The sequence below is a fragment of the Triturus cristatus genome, chromosome 8 (genome assembly GCF_964204655.1).
Source record: "Triturus cristatus chromosome 8, aTriCri1.1, whole genome shotgun sequence".
Classification (NCBI taxonomy): Eukaryota; Metazoa; Chordata; class Amphibia; order Caudata; family Salamandridae; genus Triturus; species Triturus cristatus.
Genome location: NC_140591.1, coordinates 1,609,253,909 through 1,609,273,053, shown reverse-complemented (window position 1 = coordinate 1,609,273,053; position 19,145 = coordinate 1,609,253,909). Strand labels below are relative to the sequence as shown.

General features: G+C 47.5%; 1 protein-coding gene across 1 annotated transcript in view; it reads left to right on the top strand.

Annotated features, from left to right (window-relative positions):
- Positions 1-19,145, top strand: part of APBB1 (amyloid beta precursor protein binding family B member 1) — a 424,653-nt gene that overhangs the window by 319,033 nt on the left and 86,475 nt on the right. The window lies entirely within an intron of this gene.

Below are 19,145 nucleotides of genomic sequence, written 5' to 3'. Positions count from 1 at the left end.
GCAACAGTCTATCAGATTTCTGTCCCCATTCTTCACTATTCCAATAATGCACATTATTAGCATCCTTCTAGTAATATTAGCTTCAACTGGCCATAAGCCCCTCAGTTCCCTTATTCAATGAAAGCCATCTTCAGGTTTCGCCTCTTCCTCAAAGGAGTCACTTACTCACCAGTAATTATGCTTTTGGAGTACTAATTAGTCCAAAGGTCATTCCTCTGTATGTATGTGTGTCTGTGTGTGTGTGTATATGTGTGTGTGTGTGTGTATGTGTGTGTATATGTATGTGTGTGTGTGTGTGTGTGTGTGTGTGTGTGTGTGTGTGTGGGTGTATGCGTGTGTGTGTGTGTGTATCCCTTCTCTAACGAGTAGCTCGTGAACTACTGGTAGCTCTCCCGCTACCTGTGAGTAGCTCACCTGTGTGCAGTCCAGCCTACTAAATTAGATGCTTTTGTTTGGTTGAATTACTATATGTATACCAAAAAGGTGTGTATTCTCAGGACCCATAATTTCAAAAATCTATTTGAATGATGAATCATGCAGCCTTGAGAGACCTATTACTAATACTACTTTGCTGCCAGGGGGCATTGCATCTGTTGGTATGTATTACCCTGGTAGAGGGATTCTAAATTGACTAATCCTTTTTTACATTACTGCTGGTAATCCTGCACTGAGGCGATCACAGCTGGTAAACTTGCATAGGGTGGTCACTAATGTAATCTTGTCTAATGTGTACAACACTAATTTTAGTAGCTTGGGATGGTTTTCATTGAACATAAGTAGGTTGTTTCTGATAAGGTTGTAGTCTCGAGAGATAGAGATAAATAAATATATATGTTCGAGGCATATGAGCTGCAGAATACATACTTGTGCATAGATCGCAATCTGGTGTTGGGCTCGGACGTTTGCACTTTGTTGTTGTCTTGGAAGAGATCTTTGTAGTCACGAGATAGGTGACTCCTCCTTTGGACGATAGTGTGCATGGGTATCGACTCCATCCTTAGATTGTTTTTTTCCGCCATCGGGTACGGATGTGACCTGCTGCGCTATGGTTCGGCACCGTGTTTCCAACCTTTTTAGACATTCAACCCATCAACACTCGACGGTATTGTTTCGTTTGCATGCCCTTCGACGCGCTAACCTTAAAATCCTCGATTTCGGTCGAAAAAAAGAGGAAATCCGATACCTCACACACTCCTGAGGTACCTGTGAAGAAAAGAGACTTTGCAACTTCACCCTTAAGACTCTCTTCTCCTGTTCTTCCTGCCAAACCTTTGTCTCCTACAAACTCTCCTATACACTCTTACACTCTCTCCAATACTTCCATACTCACCCTTACCACCCCAGGCTTACCACCACAGGATGAGGATGATCTAGGGGACGGGGTGGACACGATAAGTATCCTTTAGATGACCCTGATGATAACACTATTTCACCACATGCCACATGGGATGATTACAACACTCCCACAGATCCTCCAGCCTTACCTGATCCAGATGTATAACCATCTAGGCCATCCCCTCCAGACGACAATATAGGTATTAAAAAAGGGGGTGGTGATGGACGGAGTATCAGAACCAATCAAACACTCACACCCAGTCAACAGATCTGGGTTTGATCCATCACCGTTCTTTAGCCCACTCTGCCACCCCAGTTCAGACATGGCCATATGCAAATCAGTCTGACCCTGTGCCTCATGGGAACAGTCCAGCCCGAACTGCCAAGCCATGCCTTCCCTGGACCGGAAACAAGCTTCCTAGGACCGGTTTCTGGCATTTCAGCCGTCTTCAGCCAGGCTTGCTTGAATCCAATGGCAAAGTGAGCAAGGGACTCACGTCTGAACATACCCTGCCAACTTATGGCGAACAAAGCGGTACAAAAGGGGGTGGTGATGGACGGAGTATCAGAACCAATCAAACACTCACACCCAGTCAACAGATCTGGGTTTGATCCATCACTGTTCTTTAGCCCACTCTGCCACCCCAGTTCAGACATGGCCATATGCAAATCAGTCTGACCCTGTGCCTCATGGGAACAGTCCAGCCCGAACTGCCAAGCCATGCCTTCCCTGGACCAGAAACAAGCTTCCTAGGACCGGTTTCTGGCATTTCAGCCGTCTTCAGCCAGGCTTGCTTGAATCCAGTGGCAAAGTGAGCAAGGGACTCACGTCTGAGCATACCCTGCCAACTTATGGCGAACAAAGCGGTACAAAAGGGGGTGGTGATGGACGGAGTATCAGAACCAATCAAACACTCACACCCAGTCAACAGATCTGTCACCCGTGCTCACTATGCCACTGGAGTCAAGCTATCCTGGCTGATGACGGCTGATAGCCAGAAACCGGTCCTAGGATGCTTGATTCCGGTCCAGGGAAGACATGGCTTGGCAGTTCGGGCTGGACTGTTCCCATGAGGCACAGGGTCAAGACTGATTTGCATATGGCCATGTCTAAACTGGGGTGGCATAGTGGGCAAAAGAACGATGGATTTAACCCAGATCTCTTGACTGGGGGAGAATGTCTGCATTGTCAGCATTCCGTCCATCATTTGTTTGTTGTAACGCTTTTCGCCCTAAGTGGGATGGGTATTCCCAGACGTGGGACCCGTGCTCACTATGCCACTGGAGTCAAGCTATCCTGGCTGATGACGGCTGATAGCCAGAAACCGGTCCTAGGATGCTTGATTCCGGTCCAGGGAAGACATGGCTTGGCAGTTCGGGCTGGACTGTTCCCATGAGGCACAGGGTCAAGACTGATTTGCATATGGCCATGTCTAAACTGGGGTGGCATAGTGGGCAAAAGAATGATGGATTTAACCCAGATCTCTTGACTGGGGGAGAATGTCTGCATTGTCAGCATTCCGTCCATCATTTGTTTGTTGTAACGCTTTTCGCCCTAAGTGGGATGGGTATTCCCAGACGTGGGACCCGTGCTCACTATGCCACTGGAGTCAAGCTATCCTGGCTGATGACGGCTGATAGCCAGAAACCGGTCCTAGGATGCTTGATTCCGGTCCAGGGAAGACATGGCTTGGCAGTTCGGGCTGGACTGTTTCCATGAGGCACAGGGTCAAGACTGATTTGCATATGGCCATGTCTAAACTGGGGTGGCATAGTGGGCAAAAGAACGATGGATTTAACCCAGATCTCTTGACTGGGGGAGAATGTCTGCATTGTCAGCATTCCGTCCATCATTTGTTTGTTGTAACGCTTTTCGCCCTAAGTGGGATGGGTATTCCCAGACGTGGGACCCGTGCTCACTATGCCACTGGAGTCAAGCTATCCTGGCTGATGACGGCTGATAGCCAGAAAGCGGTCCTAGGATGCTTGATTCCGGTCCAGGGAAGACATGGCTTGGCAGTTCGGGCTGGACTGTTCCCATGAGGCACAGGGTCAAGACTGATTTGCATATGGCCATGTCTAAACTGGGGTGGCATAGTGGGCAAAAGAACGATGGATTTAACCCAGATCTCTTGACTGGGGGAGAATGTCTGCATTGTCAGCATTCCGTCCATCATTTGTTTGTTGTAATATAGGTTTTAGTCAGCTCATTAATAGGGCTGCCCAATATCATGGGGTTCAACTCCATTCAGACCCCATAGACGAGGATTTCCTACTTGATACATTTGCTCAGTCACAAAAATCAATACAGACATTACCCATGCTTATAGGTGTAATTAAACATCATTGGGGTCCGGTCCTTGAGGGTTTGTTGCAGGCACCAAGCGGGTGTATTGCACTGCAGGCGGTGTGCCATTGTTTCTATCACCCCCCTCCCAAGACCCATGATGCAGTTAATGGCTGCTCCTTAAAATAAACTCTGTTCCTCTCACGCATGAGGGATACCACATGATGCGTGTCCTAAAGAAATCCTTTTGACATTTTTTATCTTTTTCACATTTACAACGCCAGGTTAGGGTGGGCCTTAGCCCGCCCATACTGCCGGGGCCTACACCTTACGGTCCTGAAGAATGCCTGTTAAAATCACAACACATAGGCAGAAACATGTCGACCACTTCTTAAATTGACTCTGCTGAACAATTTACTCAGCTTGATGTCCTACACTTTGTTTTTACTGTGTCCGATTGGCCTTTAATAAAATTCTTTGCGGGACACAATTGTGATACTTTTAAACTCACGTATTCACTATTCACCACACACTCATAACCAGCTCCGCAGTAACTCTGGCGTTGCAGCACACCAGGGTGGCACTCTGCCTCTCCTGGTGGGGCCCTATGATGAAGCATGTCACCAACCAGGTTGGTGAGTGAGGGCTTTTTTAAAAACCTAACTTGGTTTTTGCAGCGTGAATCTTTCTGGATTCACTATGCTGTGCATTATTCCGCGATCTTGTGGTTGGGTCCGGATTCGTAGTCTTTTCTTTGTTTTTTTTTTTTTTTTTTTGTAGCCCAGGTGGGCGTCGACGTCCACCATTTGGTGCACCTCCCGTGACGTCGTCGTGCTTCCTGCGGAAGTCCCACCTTTGGGGCGCCATCTTCAGATTCTTTTTTCCGCCGTTGGGTCTGGATCGACATCGGGAAGCTCCAGAAATTCACTCGGAGGAAGAAGGAAGAAAAGCGAGTTTCATCGATAGAATCAAGAGAAGACATCAGAAATAGAACAGATTTCATCAGGAGCGCGAAGAAAGAGGACCAGCGAGCCTTTTCTTCGACAGCCTTGGAGAATGCACGCTCAGAGACCCTGAGCGAAATGGACAAGACGCCATTCAAGTTCTGCCCAAACTGCCACCACAAGTTCGCGAAGAAAGACCAGCATCCGGTCTGCAACCTCTGCCTACCGGTGGATCACCAGAGTATCGACTGCAACGCCTGCTCAGCCTTCGCGCCGAAGACACTCAGGGTGAGAGAGAGGCAGAGAAGAGCCAACGCCAACATGGATGGCAAAGGGAAACCCCCGACACTCTACGAGCTGGGCCTCGACACGGACGACGAGGACAACGTCGCCGAGACAGCCGAAAACTTCACGGTCGTAGAGACCGACAAGAAAAAAGAAGACGAGGTAAGAGAATCGTCGAGCGCAAATCAAAAAACACCTCGAAAACACGAGGGGGACTCGAAGAAAACCGAGTCAAGGTCCACGAAGGGAGCCCCGGCGCCGAAAACTTCGACGTCCAAAGGGGGAACTTCGGACAAAAGGCCCAGCGGATCCTTACAAAAGGACTCCCTGGTGCAGAAAGACGCCGAAAGGCAAGGGTCGTCGAAATCATCCCATGAAACGGGCCGATCGACGCAGAAAGAACGTTTGACGTCGACGCAAGTTTCATCGAAAAGACCCGCGGTCGACGCCGAAAGCATCTCCGAAATGGAGAAAAAGAAGAGGCGGCTCGAGGCCGAAATGGAGAACATCCTTCAAAGGAAGAAGGAGTTCGACGCCAGGATGAAGGAATTCAAGATTCCAACGGTTTCATCGGCGGACGTCGTCGAGGTCGAAGAGGAGTTCGACGCCGAAGGGCTGACAAGGGATCTCGAAGAAGAAGAGGAGCCCTATTATGAGGAAGAAGCCGAGGAAGAAGACCAACAGTCGTTCTTCGAATCGGCGGCATCTACCAGCAACGACGTCGAATGGCACGATCTCGACACCGAAAACCCGGAAGAGCCCGTGGACACGTACCCCTCGAGGCCTTCGCCACCCGACGACATCGGGGTATACAATATGGTGGTGAAGAGCGCAGCACTGGCCTTCGGCGTCAAACTCGACGAGGAGAGGCCGAAAGCCGATTTTCTCGTCGAAACACTGCTCCCCATCCAGACTAGGAGTCAGTTCCTCCCCATGCTACAAAGCGTGATGAACCAGGGGAGAGAAGCCTTCAAGGAGCCTGCCACCTGCCGGTCGATCACACCCAGGACGGAGAAGAAATATAAGCACTCCTCCCTGGACCCACCTTACATCAAGGGTAGCGTCACCGCAAACTCCATCATAGCCTCCACGGCCAGGAGAAGGGCCAACGTCCCAGCAACTTCGGGCCCACCTCCGGATAAAGAGAGCAGGAGGATCGACCTCACAGGCAGAAAGGTCGAGAGGAACGCCGCAATGCACTGGCGCATGGCGAATTCGAATGCACTCCTCAATAGACACCAATACCAACACTGGGATGAGATGGGGGAGCTAGTAAAGCACCTCCCCGAAGAATACCGCCAGAGAGCCTCTCACCTGGTGGATGAAGGAAAGAACATCGCCAACTCCTGTATAAAGACGGCGTTGGATGGGGCAGAGACTTCAGCAAGACTCATGGCCATAGGGGTCACAGAGAGGAGGCATGCATGGCTAAGAATCTCGGGATTCAAACCGGAAGTGCAGAACAACATCCTTGGCACCCCCTTCAACGGAGAGACACTGTTCGGAGCAACGGTGGACGAAAAGCTCACCCAGCTCAAGAAGGAAAACGAGACAGCGAGGTCCATGGGGGCCCTACAGCTGAGGGGAATGAGACGAGGTAATCCCTCGAGGAGACCCTACGGTAGGGGTGCAAGCCAACAAGGGACATCGCACCAGGCGTTCCAACAAGGTCAGCAGGGCGAAGGTCACGGTCAAGGTCAGCAGAAGCAAAGCTGGCAATATCAACCTCGGGGCCAGTCCTTTCGCGGGAGAGGGAACGGACGTGGCCAAAGGAGGAGAGGGGGCGATCAGCCCTCCTCGAAGTGACTCAGCACGCAGGAAGACGCCTACCCTCGTCAGGTCCCCAAGGGTGAGGCGCAAAAAAGTGTCATCAGGGGGAAGAGAAGATTCAAGAGCCTACGAGCATACGTCACCAGTAGGCGGAAGGCTGAGGTTCTACCTTCAGGAATGGCGGCGTATAACCACAGACAAGTGGATACGGAACATCGTGCAGTACGGATACTGCGTAGACTTGGAGAAAAGACCTCCAAACAGGAAACCGAAGGGAAGACAGAGATCTGCCCAAGAACTGGCAATACTCAGAGAAGAAACGCGGAAACTCCTACAAAAGGGAGCCATAGAGGCAGTGCCGTTCGGGGAACGCAACAAAGGGGTCTACTCAAACTACTTCGTGGTTCCGAAGGTAGACGGAGACCTCAGGCCCATACTGGACCTCCGTTACCTAAACAAGTTCATAAGAACGCAAAGGTTCAAAATGACTTCACTGCAGGAGGTACTGCCACAGATAAGAGAAGGGGACTTCATGGTCACCGTGGACCTCAAGGATGCCTACCTTCACATCCCAATAAACAGAAGGCACAAGGGCCTTCTAAGATTCAACATCGAACAGGAACACTACCAGTTCACAACCCTGGCCTTCGGGTTAAAATCAGCGCCAAGGGTCTTTACAAAATGCCTGTCGGCGGTAGCGGCACACCTACGAAAGCAGGGCATACACGTATACCCATACTTGGACGACTGGCTGGTCAAGGCAAACTCACGCGAGAAGTGCGAGAGGCACGCAAAACGCGTAACAGACACCCTCACAAATCTGGGATTTTCCATCCACTGGGGGAAATCATCGCTGGAACCGGAACAGGTAAAGATTTTCCTGGGGGCAAAGATCAACTCCCTCAACAGTACAGTAGTGCCCAGCGACAGGAGGACAGATGCCCTACTGAAGGAGACGCAGCTCTACCAGAAGGGGCGAGCTCTGACAGTGAGGGCGGTGAGCAAGATGATGGGGATGATGGCGTCCTGTATCCAGCTGGTGCCGAATGTACGCCTGCACATGAGACCATTCCAGGAATGGCTGCAACAGCAATGGTCACAAGCAAACGGAAGTTGGGAGGATCTAGTGGTTGTTACGCACGCAGTGCAGGAGGAGATAACTTGGTGGAACAGAGACAACATAACAACAGGGAGAAGCCTGACACCACCAAGCCCAACAGTGACCATTACCACGGACGCATCGCAGATGGGATGGGGAGCGCACATGGACAACCTCAGAGTGAGGGGTCTATGGGCTCCGGCAGACGCGGTCCGCCACATCAACTACCTCGAGTTGAAAACGATACTGCTAGCCCTGAAGGCATTCCAGAGACACCTGTGCGGCCAGAGGGTGTTGGTACAGACAGACAACACCACGGCGATGTTCTACATCAACAAACAAGGGGGGACACAGTCGTTTCCCCTCTCATCCCTAGCTCAGGAGATTTGGAGATGGGCCATACCTCTCAAGATAGATCTACTGGCAATTCACCTACCAGGGAAGGACAATGTGGAGGCAGACTGGCTGAGCAGGCAGACGTCAGCATCGCACGAGTGGGAGCTCAATGGCCAGGAAACGGAGAAAATCTTCCGGAGATGGGGGACTCCCACAATAGACCTATTTGCAACACGCCACAATGCAAAATGCCAAAGCTTCGCGTCCAGGCAACCAGATCAGCAATCCAAGGGAAATGCCCTATGGATAAGCTGGTGGAGGACATTTGCCTACGCCTTTCCACCGATACCCCTGTTGCACAGAGTGCTCGACAAGTGCAGAACCAGCAACATGACTCTGATCCTGGTGGCCCCACAGTGGGCGAGGCAGACATGGTTCTCACAGATTCAAGAAATGGCGCAAGGCAATCCGTACAGGTTCGAGAGGAGAAAAGACCTGCTCTCAATGCAAAACGGGGAGGTCCTGCACCCAGAGCCAGAGACCCTCAACCTAGCAGCATGGCTCCTGAAGACCTAGAGTTCGCACACCTAAGGTTACCTCAGAGCACTATGCGAGTGCTACGGGAGGCAAGGAAACCTACTACAAGAAAGTGCTACAGCGCAAAGTGGAAGAGATTCACGGTGTGGTGCAGGAAAAAGGGCCTGCACAACAGAATGACAAGAGACTCAACTGTGCTGAGGTACCTCACACACCTTCTAAAGAGTAACCTCTGCTCGAGCTCCCTAAGGGTGCACCTAGCAGCGATCGTTGCCTACACCAGAGGTGAGAAGGGTGGAAGTTTCTTCAGCTCGCAGGTGGTGAAGAGATTCATGGAGGGAGCCAAAAGAATGGCACCCCCGAAAAGGTTGCCGCCGCCGGCATGGAATTTAAACGTGGTTCTGACGGAGCTCATGAAGGCGCCGTTTGAACCCATTCACAAGGCCAATCTACAAATGTTGACGATGAAAACTGCCTTTCTAGTGGCCATAACCTCACTACGCAGGGTGAGCGAGCTTCAAGCACTAACGCTACAGGAGCCCTACATTCAAATTCACAAGGACAGGGTAGTCCTGAGGACGGACCCACACTTCATGCCCAAGGTAGTGTCGGCATTCCACATGAATCAGAGTATCCAGATACCGAGTTTCTTCCAAAACCCGACTACAACCGCAGAAAAGGCCCTGCACACCCTCGATGCCAGAAGAGCGGTGATGCACTACATTGAAAGAACCAAGGAACTCAGGAAGTCGAAGCAGCTGTTTGTGTCCTTTGCTACTAGCTTCATGGGTAGACCAGTGACCAAGGGCACCATCGCTAGGTGGATTGCCCTCACTATTCAATTCTGTCACAAACAGGCTGGACAGGAGCTAACGGAGGGGCCACAAGCTCACTCCACAAGGAAGAAGGGGGCCACAGTTGCCTTCCTGGCAAACACGCCCATCCAAGACATTTGTCTCGCAGCAACTTGGGCATCTGTGCACACGTTCACAAAGCACTACTGCGTGGACATTCAAATGAATAAGGAAGCACAGGTCGGACAGAAGGTGCTACAACACATTTTCAACGACCAGCGATCATCTTCCACCCAGCCACCACAAAAATAGGAAAACCGCTACAAAGTCTATGCACAGCATAGTGAATCCAGAAAGATTCACGCTGCAAAACGAAAAGTTTCTTACCTGTCGGTGTAGTTTTGCAGCTTGAAGATCTTTCTGGATTCACTAGCGAACCCACCCACCTCCGCCAGGAAGATGAGGCTGGAGGAAGAGGGGGTGAAATGGATAGGATCAAATAGGTGGATACGTACAGAAATATGGACAAAAGGATTAATCAATCGCCTAGGGTTAAAAAAAAAAAAAAAAAAAAAAGGGAAAAAAGAACCCGAAGATGGCGCCCCAAAGGTGGGACTTCCGCAGGAAGCACGACGACGTCACGGGAGGTGCACCAAATGGTGGACGTCGACGCCCACCTGGGCTACAAAAAAAAAAAAAAAAAAACAAAGAAAAGACTACGAATCCGGACCCAACCACAAGATCGCGGAATAATGCACAGCATAGTGAATCCAGAAAGATCTTCAAGCTGCAAAACTACACCGACAGGTAAGAAACTTTTCGTTTTCCTAGTTGTGCTCTACATATCTTGTTTCAAGGCACACTCTTCTGTTACGATTAGACTTACCCTGGGGGACTAAGTGTTTCCTGATCTACTTCCCTCCCTCTCTTGTTGTTTATATCGTGATTAAACATGCACCAGACATATTTAAAGACCCTGTCATGACCAGGATTCTCAATCCTCGGATTGATAAAAAAATATAAACCTGCCCCATACGATCCAATTTACATTAAAGGACAACTCCCTTTAGATTCTTTGGTAGTGTCAAATGCAAGAAAACGTGCAAATTCCCAAACCTCTGGTGATGCTCCACCTCCAGAAAGTCTAAACTGCTAGATGCATCAGGTAAACGAGTTGCCTCCCAAGTAGCCAATCACCGGAGAATAGCTAATGCACAAGTACTTCTTGCCAGATATGACAGGGCTCACTACGATGAGCTTGAAGATCTTATTCAACATTTACCTGACCAATATAAAGCCAATGATCTGGTCCAAGAGGGCAAGTTAATTACAAATGCATCCATCAAATGTGCCCTTGATGCAGCAGACACTGCATCTAGATCTGTCAACACCAGTGTCTTACTTCACAGACATGCATGGTTGCGCATTTCTGGTTTTAAACAAGAAGTGCAAACAACTATCTTAAATCAGCCATTCGATCAAGAACACCTCTTTGGCCCAGCTGTGGATACAGCTTTGGAGAAAATGAAAAGAGACACAGACACTGCAAAGTCAATGGGAGCTTTACAAAGCCAAACACCACAAGGTTCCTTTTGTCGCTCCTTTTAAAGGGGCGCATCGAAAAACATTAGCACAGACACTACTTCTTCCTACAAGAGTCCCACACAAACATCCCCCAACAAAGGATATTTTAGAGGTGGGTACAGAGGAAATAATAACAAGGGTAGAGGCAATAACAACCAAACCTCCCCTACTACCAAACAATGACTTCCCTCCTCTCCCTGCAGACCATTTCTCTCCGGTCGGAGGAAGACTCTCACAGTTCCTACCTGTCTGGAACTCCATCACTACAGACAGGTGGGTAAGACGAATTATCCAGTATGGTTACTGCCTGGAATTTAACGCAACTCCCCCAACCATACCGCCCAAACAACGTCCAATGTCCACGGAACATCTAACGCTCCTCAAACAGGAAGTTCTCTCACTTCTTCAAAAGCATGCAATAGAACCAGTTCCCCTTCAGCATCAAGGAACAGGGGTTTACTCCCTCTATTTTCTCATCCCAAAAAAAAGACGGAACTCTCAGACCAATACTGGACCTCAGACCTTTGAATAACTACATACAATCGGACCATTTTCACATGGTCACTCTTCAACAAGTCCTCCCACTACTCCAACAAGGCGATTTCCTTGCCACTCTAGATCTCAAGGACGCCTACTTCCATATTCCTATACACCCTGGTCACAGGAAATATCTAAGGTTTGTAGTGGACGGTCAGCACTATCAATTCAAGGTCCTCCCATTCGGAGTGAACACAGAACCCAGAGTCTTCACAAAGTGTCTAGCAGTAGTAGCCGCCCACTTGCGAAGACAGCAAATTCATGTGTTTCCATACCTGGACGACTGGCTCATAAAAGCCAAGTCATACAGCCAGTGTGTTCACCACACTCGCCAAACAATTCACCTGCTCCACTACTTGGGGTTCACAATAAACCTCACCAAGTCAAATCTTCAACCGTCCCACATACATCAGTATCTAGGGGCCACAATAGCGCTTGCATACCCCAATCCAGTCAGAATAACCAGTATGCAAACCCTCATAACAAAATTTCAGCCCCAACACTTACTACCAGCTCGAGTGTTTATGCAACTAATAGGAATGATGGCCTCTTGCATTCTCATAGTACCTCACGCAAGACTCCTGTTGCGCCCTTTACAAGAATGTTTAGCACATCAGTGGAACCAGGCTCAAGGTCAACTTTCAGATCTGGTGTTGGTGGACAGCCGCACACATCGCTCTCTGCAGTGGTTGAACACACAAAACCTTTCCAAAGGGCGGCTGTTCCAAGACCCAGTTCCACAGATAGAGCTAACAGCGGATGCATCGCTTACCGACTGGGGAGCCCATCTCCTAAACCACACAATTCAGGGCAAGGGGACCCCTCAACAAAAAGGGCTCCACATCAATCACCTTGAATTATTGGCAATCTTTCTAGCATTAAAATCATTCCAGACACATCTCATCAGCAAAACTGTCCTTGTCGGCACCGACAATATGACCGCAATGTATTATATACAGAAACAAGGAGGGACCCCTTCTGTGCAGCTTTCTCAACTTGCGCAAAGCATATGGAGATGGACCATCCCAAAAAAGATATACCTTCTAGCAGAACATCTTCCAGGGGTACACAATCAGATTGCGGATCTGTTCAGTAGTCAGACACAGCACATCCACGAATGGGAACTTCATCCACAAGTTCTTCATCCATTTTTTCACATGTGGGGCCACCCAGAGAGAGATATGTTCGCCACACACGCAAACGCAAAATGCCCAACCTTCTCCGCCAGGTAGCCACACCCATTGTCCAAGGGCAATGCGATATGGATGAACTGGTCAGGCAGATTTGCGTACGCTTTTCTGCCACTCCCGCTCATTCCATTAGTAATGCGCAAGCTCAAACAGTCTCTCAAGATGATCCTGGTTGCTCCAACATGGGCCCGGCAGCCATGGTTCACAACACTCCTGGAACTCTCAGTAGTTCCACACCAAAAACTACACCTCTCCCCAAACTTCTTACACAGAACCATGGAGAGATAAGGCATCCAGATCTAGCTCAACTAAACCTAGCAATCTGGATCCTGAAGTCCTAGAGTTTGGTTAACTCAACCTCCCACAGGACTGTATGAACATTATTGAAGAAGCTAGACATCCTACAACTAGAGCTTGCTTTGCAGCCAAATGGAAAAGATTTATAATTTACTACAATAACAACAAAATTGACCCACTAGATGCTTCAACTCAAAATATTATTTGCTATTTACTGCATGTGCAAAGATGTAGTCTGGCATGCACATCCAAAAGACTACATCTTACTGCCCTTGCCGCTTACCTACAAAACAGACATTTGTCATTGTTTAGGGTACCTGCTATCAAAGCGTTTATAGAAGGCCTTAAAAGGATAATTCCTCCCACAATCCCACCCTCTCCAGTGTGGAATTTAAACATTTTCCTTACTAGGCTCATGGGTCCTCCATTTGAACCTCTGCACAAATGCGAACTGCAGTTCCTTACATGGAAAGTAGCTTTCCTTGTCGCAATCCTCTCTTTCAGGAGAGTAAGTGAAATCCAAGCTTAAACCATACAAGAACCATTCTTACAAATACATCAAAACAAGGTGGTTCTTAAAACTAATCTGAAATTCCTTCCCAAAGTAATCTCTGCTTTCCATCTTAATCAAGCTGTGGAATTACCAGTTTTTTCCTCAAAACCAGATTCTGTAGCAGAGAGCGCCCTTCACACACTTGATGTCAAAAGAGCTATACTTTATTACATTGACAGAACTAAACCTTTTAGAAACACAAACCAACTGTTTGTAGCTTTCTCTCCACCTCATAAAGGAAACCCCATCTCCAAAGCTGGAATTGCCAGGTGGATAGTCAAATGTATTTAAATATGCTACCAGAAGGCAAAACGCACATTAACAATTCCCCCTAGACCGCACTCAACACGCAAAATAGGGTCTTCCATGTCATTCTTAGGGAACATTCTCTTAGATGACATTTGCAAAGCAGAAACATGGTCTACAACACACACCTTCACTAAACACTATTGTGTGGATGTGCAAGCAAAACAACAAGTTTCTGTGTGCCAGGCTGTTCTTAAAACACTTTTTCAGACCTCTGCAACAGATTGAGGTGACCGCCGCTAAGGGAGAGCACTGCTATACAGTCTATGCACAAGTATGTATTCTGCAGCTCATATGCCTCGAATGGAAAATGCTACTTACCAGTATGCATCTGTTCTTGGCATGTAGAGCTGCAGAATCACATATGCCCACCCGTACCTCTATTTGTTCCAGGGTTATCTTACATAGATACATTATATTATACATGAACATCTTTTCTGTTTCTTAAAAACTCGATAATTTCCCTTACTGGTGAAAAACAATCTGTGAGAGGGATGGGCGGAAAAAGAATCGAGGAGGTCTTATGCGTGGATCTATGATGGCGTATTTATTAGAGACACAGGATGGATAATAAAAGGGTAAACACAGGTGGGCTTCGTGGTAGGCGATTTGTGAGTGATGCTTGAGTCTCGTCTGCCAATGGGGTCCTCTCCAGGTTATTAGTGTTGACGTTCCCCGGGTACCATGGAAAGAGAAGAGACAACAGGCGGTAAGTATGACTGTCGGGGGGGACAACTACTGTCACCAAGGGTAAAAATAAAATAAAAAGGGGTTTGACACACCCAGTGCTCAGGCTAAGGATGTTGCGATATGCCCGGTTGAAAGGTTAGGCCGTATAAGTACTTATGGGGAAAAGAAAAGAAACGTATTTAGAAGCACAAGCTCGCCCCTTGCTTCAGGTGGCGAGTATTCTCTGGTCTGAACCGTTTAGTGAGCTATTTCCCCGGTCCGAGTGCCTTAGAGGGTGGAGACAAGGAATGGCTGGTTGATTCCGTCTATTAGTGCCCCTCTCTATACTCCCCCTGCTTCCCCTAACAATTACAACAAACAAGAGAAGGGCCACAACTCCCTCCCAGCCCCTCTTATCATCACAATCCCCTTTTACACGTACCGTGGAAGCCGTAACTCTCTGGAGTTACGGCGGCATGCAGGTGCCCTCCGGGGGCATCCACCAGTCCTCCGACCAGTGCTCCGGTTCTGCTGCCGCTTCGTCTTCGTCGACCAGGATGGGACCGATGTTGTCGCGGTCCTCGGCTGGTCCCGGTCCCGATGTCCTCGCCCACTGATTCTCCCGTCTTTCCGCGTCGGTCCTCCGCTTGGCGCCTTCCTCCTTTCCGGCGTCTTCCGGAGACTCCCCTTTCGCTGCCGGGTCCGCCCTTCTATGTCCCCAGGACTCTTCCCATTGGATCGTTTCCCTCAGTGGGCGTTCCTGCGGGGAAGATGAGTTCGGGTTAATTAACCCTTGCCTGACTGGCGCGGACCGTTCGATGGGTGTAAAAGTATCTCGAAGGTCTGCCATGGGGGTGAAGGCGGGCTCCTCACACAATCTAAGGATGGAGTCGATGCCCATGCGCACTAACGTCCAAAGGAGGAGTCACCTATCTCGTGACTACAAAAACTTCTTCCAAGACAACAACAAAGTGCAAACATCCGAACCCAACACCAGATGGCGATCTATGCACAAGTATGTGATTTTGCAGCTCTACATGCCATGAACAGAGGCATACTGGTAAGTAGCATTTTCCTTATCGCCAGTAGGTAGTTATAGTTAAGACCTAGTTTCAATAGCAAAGGCATTTTTTGACTTGCCCATAACTTTGGCGTTGTTTGACCAATCTTCCTGAAATGTTCCCCCCCAAAGTTTCAAAATAGGTTGTGTGTGTCATGGAAAGTTTGGGGGTGATCTGTGCAGTGGGGACTGAGAAATATGGGGGTCCATGCAGTGGGGACCTAGAAATAAGGGTGCGTTTTTTATGTTTATTCCCATTGGAATGTGCTGTCGGACCTACAGCCCGAACCGCTAGATAGAGTTGCACCAAATTTGGTAGAAAGGTAGATGTTGTTACGCAGCTTTAGCTTTTTGTTATTTCGTGCAAATCAGTTCTGTAGTTCTTGAGAATGAAATCCGAATAGTATAGTGATATCTCTGGCCGCAGATATTTCACAGCTGTTTTGTTGTGAAATTGCGACGTGTTCGAAGTAAACTGTGAAAGAGCTCAACAACAGGGATGCTCTTATTGGCTGGGCTCAACCTTAACAGAAAGTTGTTGCTGCCATTTTACGTATCTGGGACAGTTCCCAGGGATGCCATTTTTTTTTCTAGTGACATAAGATGTCAGAGTGGAGGTACTCTGACCCCATGTTTGACAAATGGGGATATTAGTGACACAAGTTGTGTCCCAAATTAATGTTTTTAATCACGTGCAGTATTTGCGACATCACCGCGACCTCCAGTGCGGAACCCCGTGTACCGTCGCGGGTATCGATGTTATCACAGCACCCTGCGTCACTGGGAAAACTGATGATCGATTTTAAAAATGAATTTTTTACAAACTACCTTGGAAAATATGATTTTATACAGTGCACTAATAAAAACCTAATGTCTAAAATATTGTACAATGTGTGCGTTTTTTACAGTTTATAAAGAAAAGGCGGGCTCATCGCTGTTACTGATGTCTTAACTGAAAAAAACAAAGGTTACAGGATGTTGTAGTTAGGCTGAAGTTTTACTCCTACAAAACCAGAGAAGTTGAGTTGACTAGAACTTACGCCCCCGCAATGCGCTGCTTATGACCAAACATAGTACATCACTCATGACATGGTCAGTGACATCACTCATGAAATTATCCAGTGACTGTGAGTGTTTTGAAAACGTTTGAGTGTTAAATATATATACCAAGGTGTATCTATGAGTCAGTGGGTGTATGAGTGCCTGTATGGAAGATTCAGTGGGTGCTTGACTGACTGTATAAGTGAGTGATTAGTTGTCTCAGTTAATGTATTGGTCAGTGAGCAGGCTGTGAGGATATCTGTATCAGGCTGTCAGTTGGCTTCTAAGTGGCTGTATGGGTTGGTGAGTGGGTATGTGACTGGCTGTATGGGGGACTGATTGGCTGTCTGAGTACCTATATGGGTGTCTGACTGTGTGGGTGGGTGACAGGGTGTGTGACTGCCTGCATGGATGAGTTAGTGGGCGAGTCAGTGGCTGTATGGGTTATTGAATATGTAAGTGAGGGGCTGTATAGGTGACTGAGTGTGTATGGTTGTGTCGGTGAGTGAATTGATGTGTCAGTGGTATATGGGTGAGTAACTGCATGTGTGAAAGGTAGTATTGGCAATTGTTGGAGTATATGAGTGACTGGGTGAGTGAGGGATTGTGATAGTGGCTGTATGGATGAGTGAGTTCTTTTGTCAGTGACTAAAGGTGAGTATGTTTTCATGTCTGTATGAGTAAGTGTGGGAGTGTATCTGTATGGGTTAGTAAGTGGTTGTGTGATTGACTAAGGGTGAGTGAGTAGGTGTGTGAGTAGCTCTTATGAGTGTGTGACAGTGTGCGAGTGTCTGAGTGAATGAGTGGATATGTCAGTGGTTGTACTAGTGAGTGGGTCTATGAGTGGCTGTATATGTAGACATATGAATCATTGAGTGGGTGTGTAAGTACTAGTATGGGTGTGTCAATGGTTTTGACAGTGGTAGTGTGGAAGTTGGAGTGGGTGTAATAATGGTTATATTTGGAGTGGGTGCATCAGAGATTCTGTGGAGAATGTCATCAGTGATGTCATTCGAGATGTCATCAGTGATTTCACTGACCATGTCATAGGTGATGTAATATATGTGGTCATAAGCAGTGCATGGGGGGGCGCAAGTTATAGTTAGCTCAGCTAACTAGAACTGCTGAATTTCACTGGTTTTGTACGTGTGAAATGTCAGACTAACTATAACGTCCTTGTAGCCTTTATTATTTCAGTGAACACACTCCATACAACACCTCACCCCCTCCTTACTGGCAGTAGCCAGTAGTTATAGTCCGAACCATTTTTCCGTAGGAAAAGCGGTTTTTGACTTGCCCATATCTTTGGCGCCTTTTACAAATCTTAACGTTTTCCCAAAAAAGTGCCCTGCTGATTCTAGTTGTGCTTGGAAAGTTTCAGGGTGGTCCGTCAAGCGGGGGGGTTTTCGAAAAGGGGGGTTCTAAATAAGTGTGTTTCCCATGTTAATTTCCACAGAGATTTTAGACACGTCTAAAGCTTAAACCGCTGGACGGAATTAAACCGAAAAAAGGTAACTCTTGGTCCAGAAAGCGTGCTTTTTGTTGTTTGGTGTAAATCCATTCAGTAGTTTTCGAGATATTAAGGGATATTCAAATTTGTATATCTGAGCAGAGCCTAAGCAAAAATCTCATAGTGGGATCTGATTGGCTGTCTTCATTTCATCCAGGAAGTGTTGGCAGCCATCTTGGGACCAATATACATGAGAGTAACCCATTGAAATGCATTGGAGTAAATGTCAGGTTTTGAGGGTCACTAAAACGAGAACGTATAAAGGGTGATAACAAATTTTAGATATAATATAAATCATTTGTTGATGGTACCATACTCATTTTATTAATTGTGCTGGTGATTTTACCCTGTGAAAAAGCCTTCTGATGGGATTTCATCATTCATGTTTGACAGAATACTGTTTCCTCATAGTGGCCATGGAAGGTTCCCCAGAAGCTAAATTGAGAGCATATTTTCTGTAACTTTCTTAGCCGTATGAGAATGAAGTCTGACAATTTCAGTAAAACATGTACTTCCAACAGGAGCATCCTGTTAAGTGATTCTCCTGTGGTCTACTGCCGCCTCCCAGAGTTTTCTAAAGAACAACTAGAGCACTAACAGTCTTACTTATCTCAAAAGTATGGAACACCTGAAGTCATCTTGATTTGAATCAAACTGGTAAAATTTAAAACATTTAATTTAGAAAGGAAAAAACTGAAGGGGTTCAGTTTGTCATAGAAATTATGGTTCGTGCTGTAGAAATTAAATTTGGAACACATTTTAAGTGAGTTCTCGAATACCTTTCTCTTCTATTTCATTAACGCATTCTCGCGCATAGACTGAAACATGCACTTTCAACACCAGCAGCAGACTACCATTTAGCTCCCTGGTGATCAGCAGCTTAACTAATGTGTTCTAATGAGCAACTAGAGTGCTAACATTCTGAATTATGCCAAAAGGGCGGCATATCTGAACGGCATCTTGAAGGAATCAAAGTAGAAAGCAAAGTATTTTCTACTAAGGATACGGTAA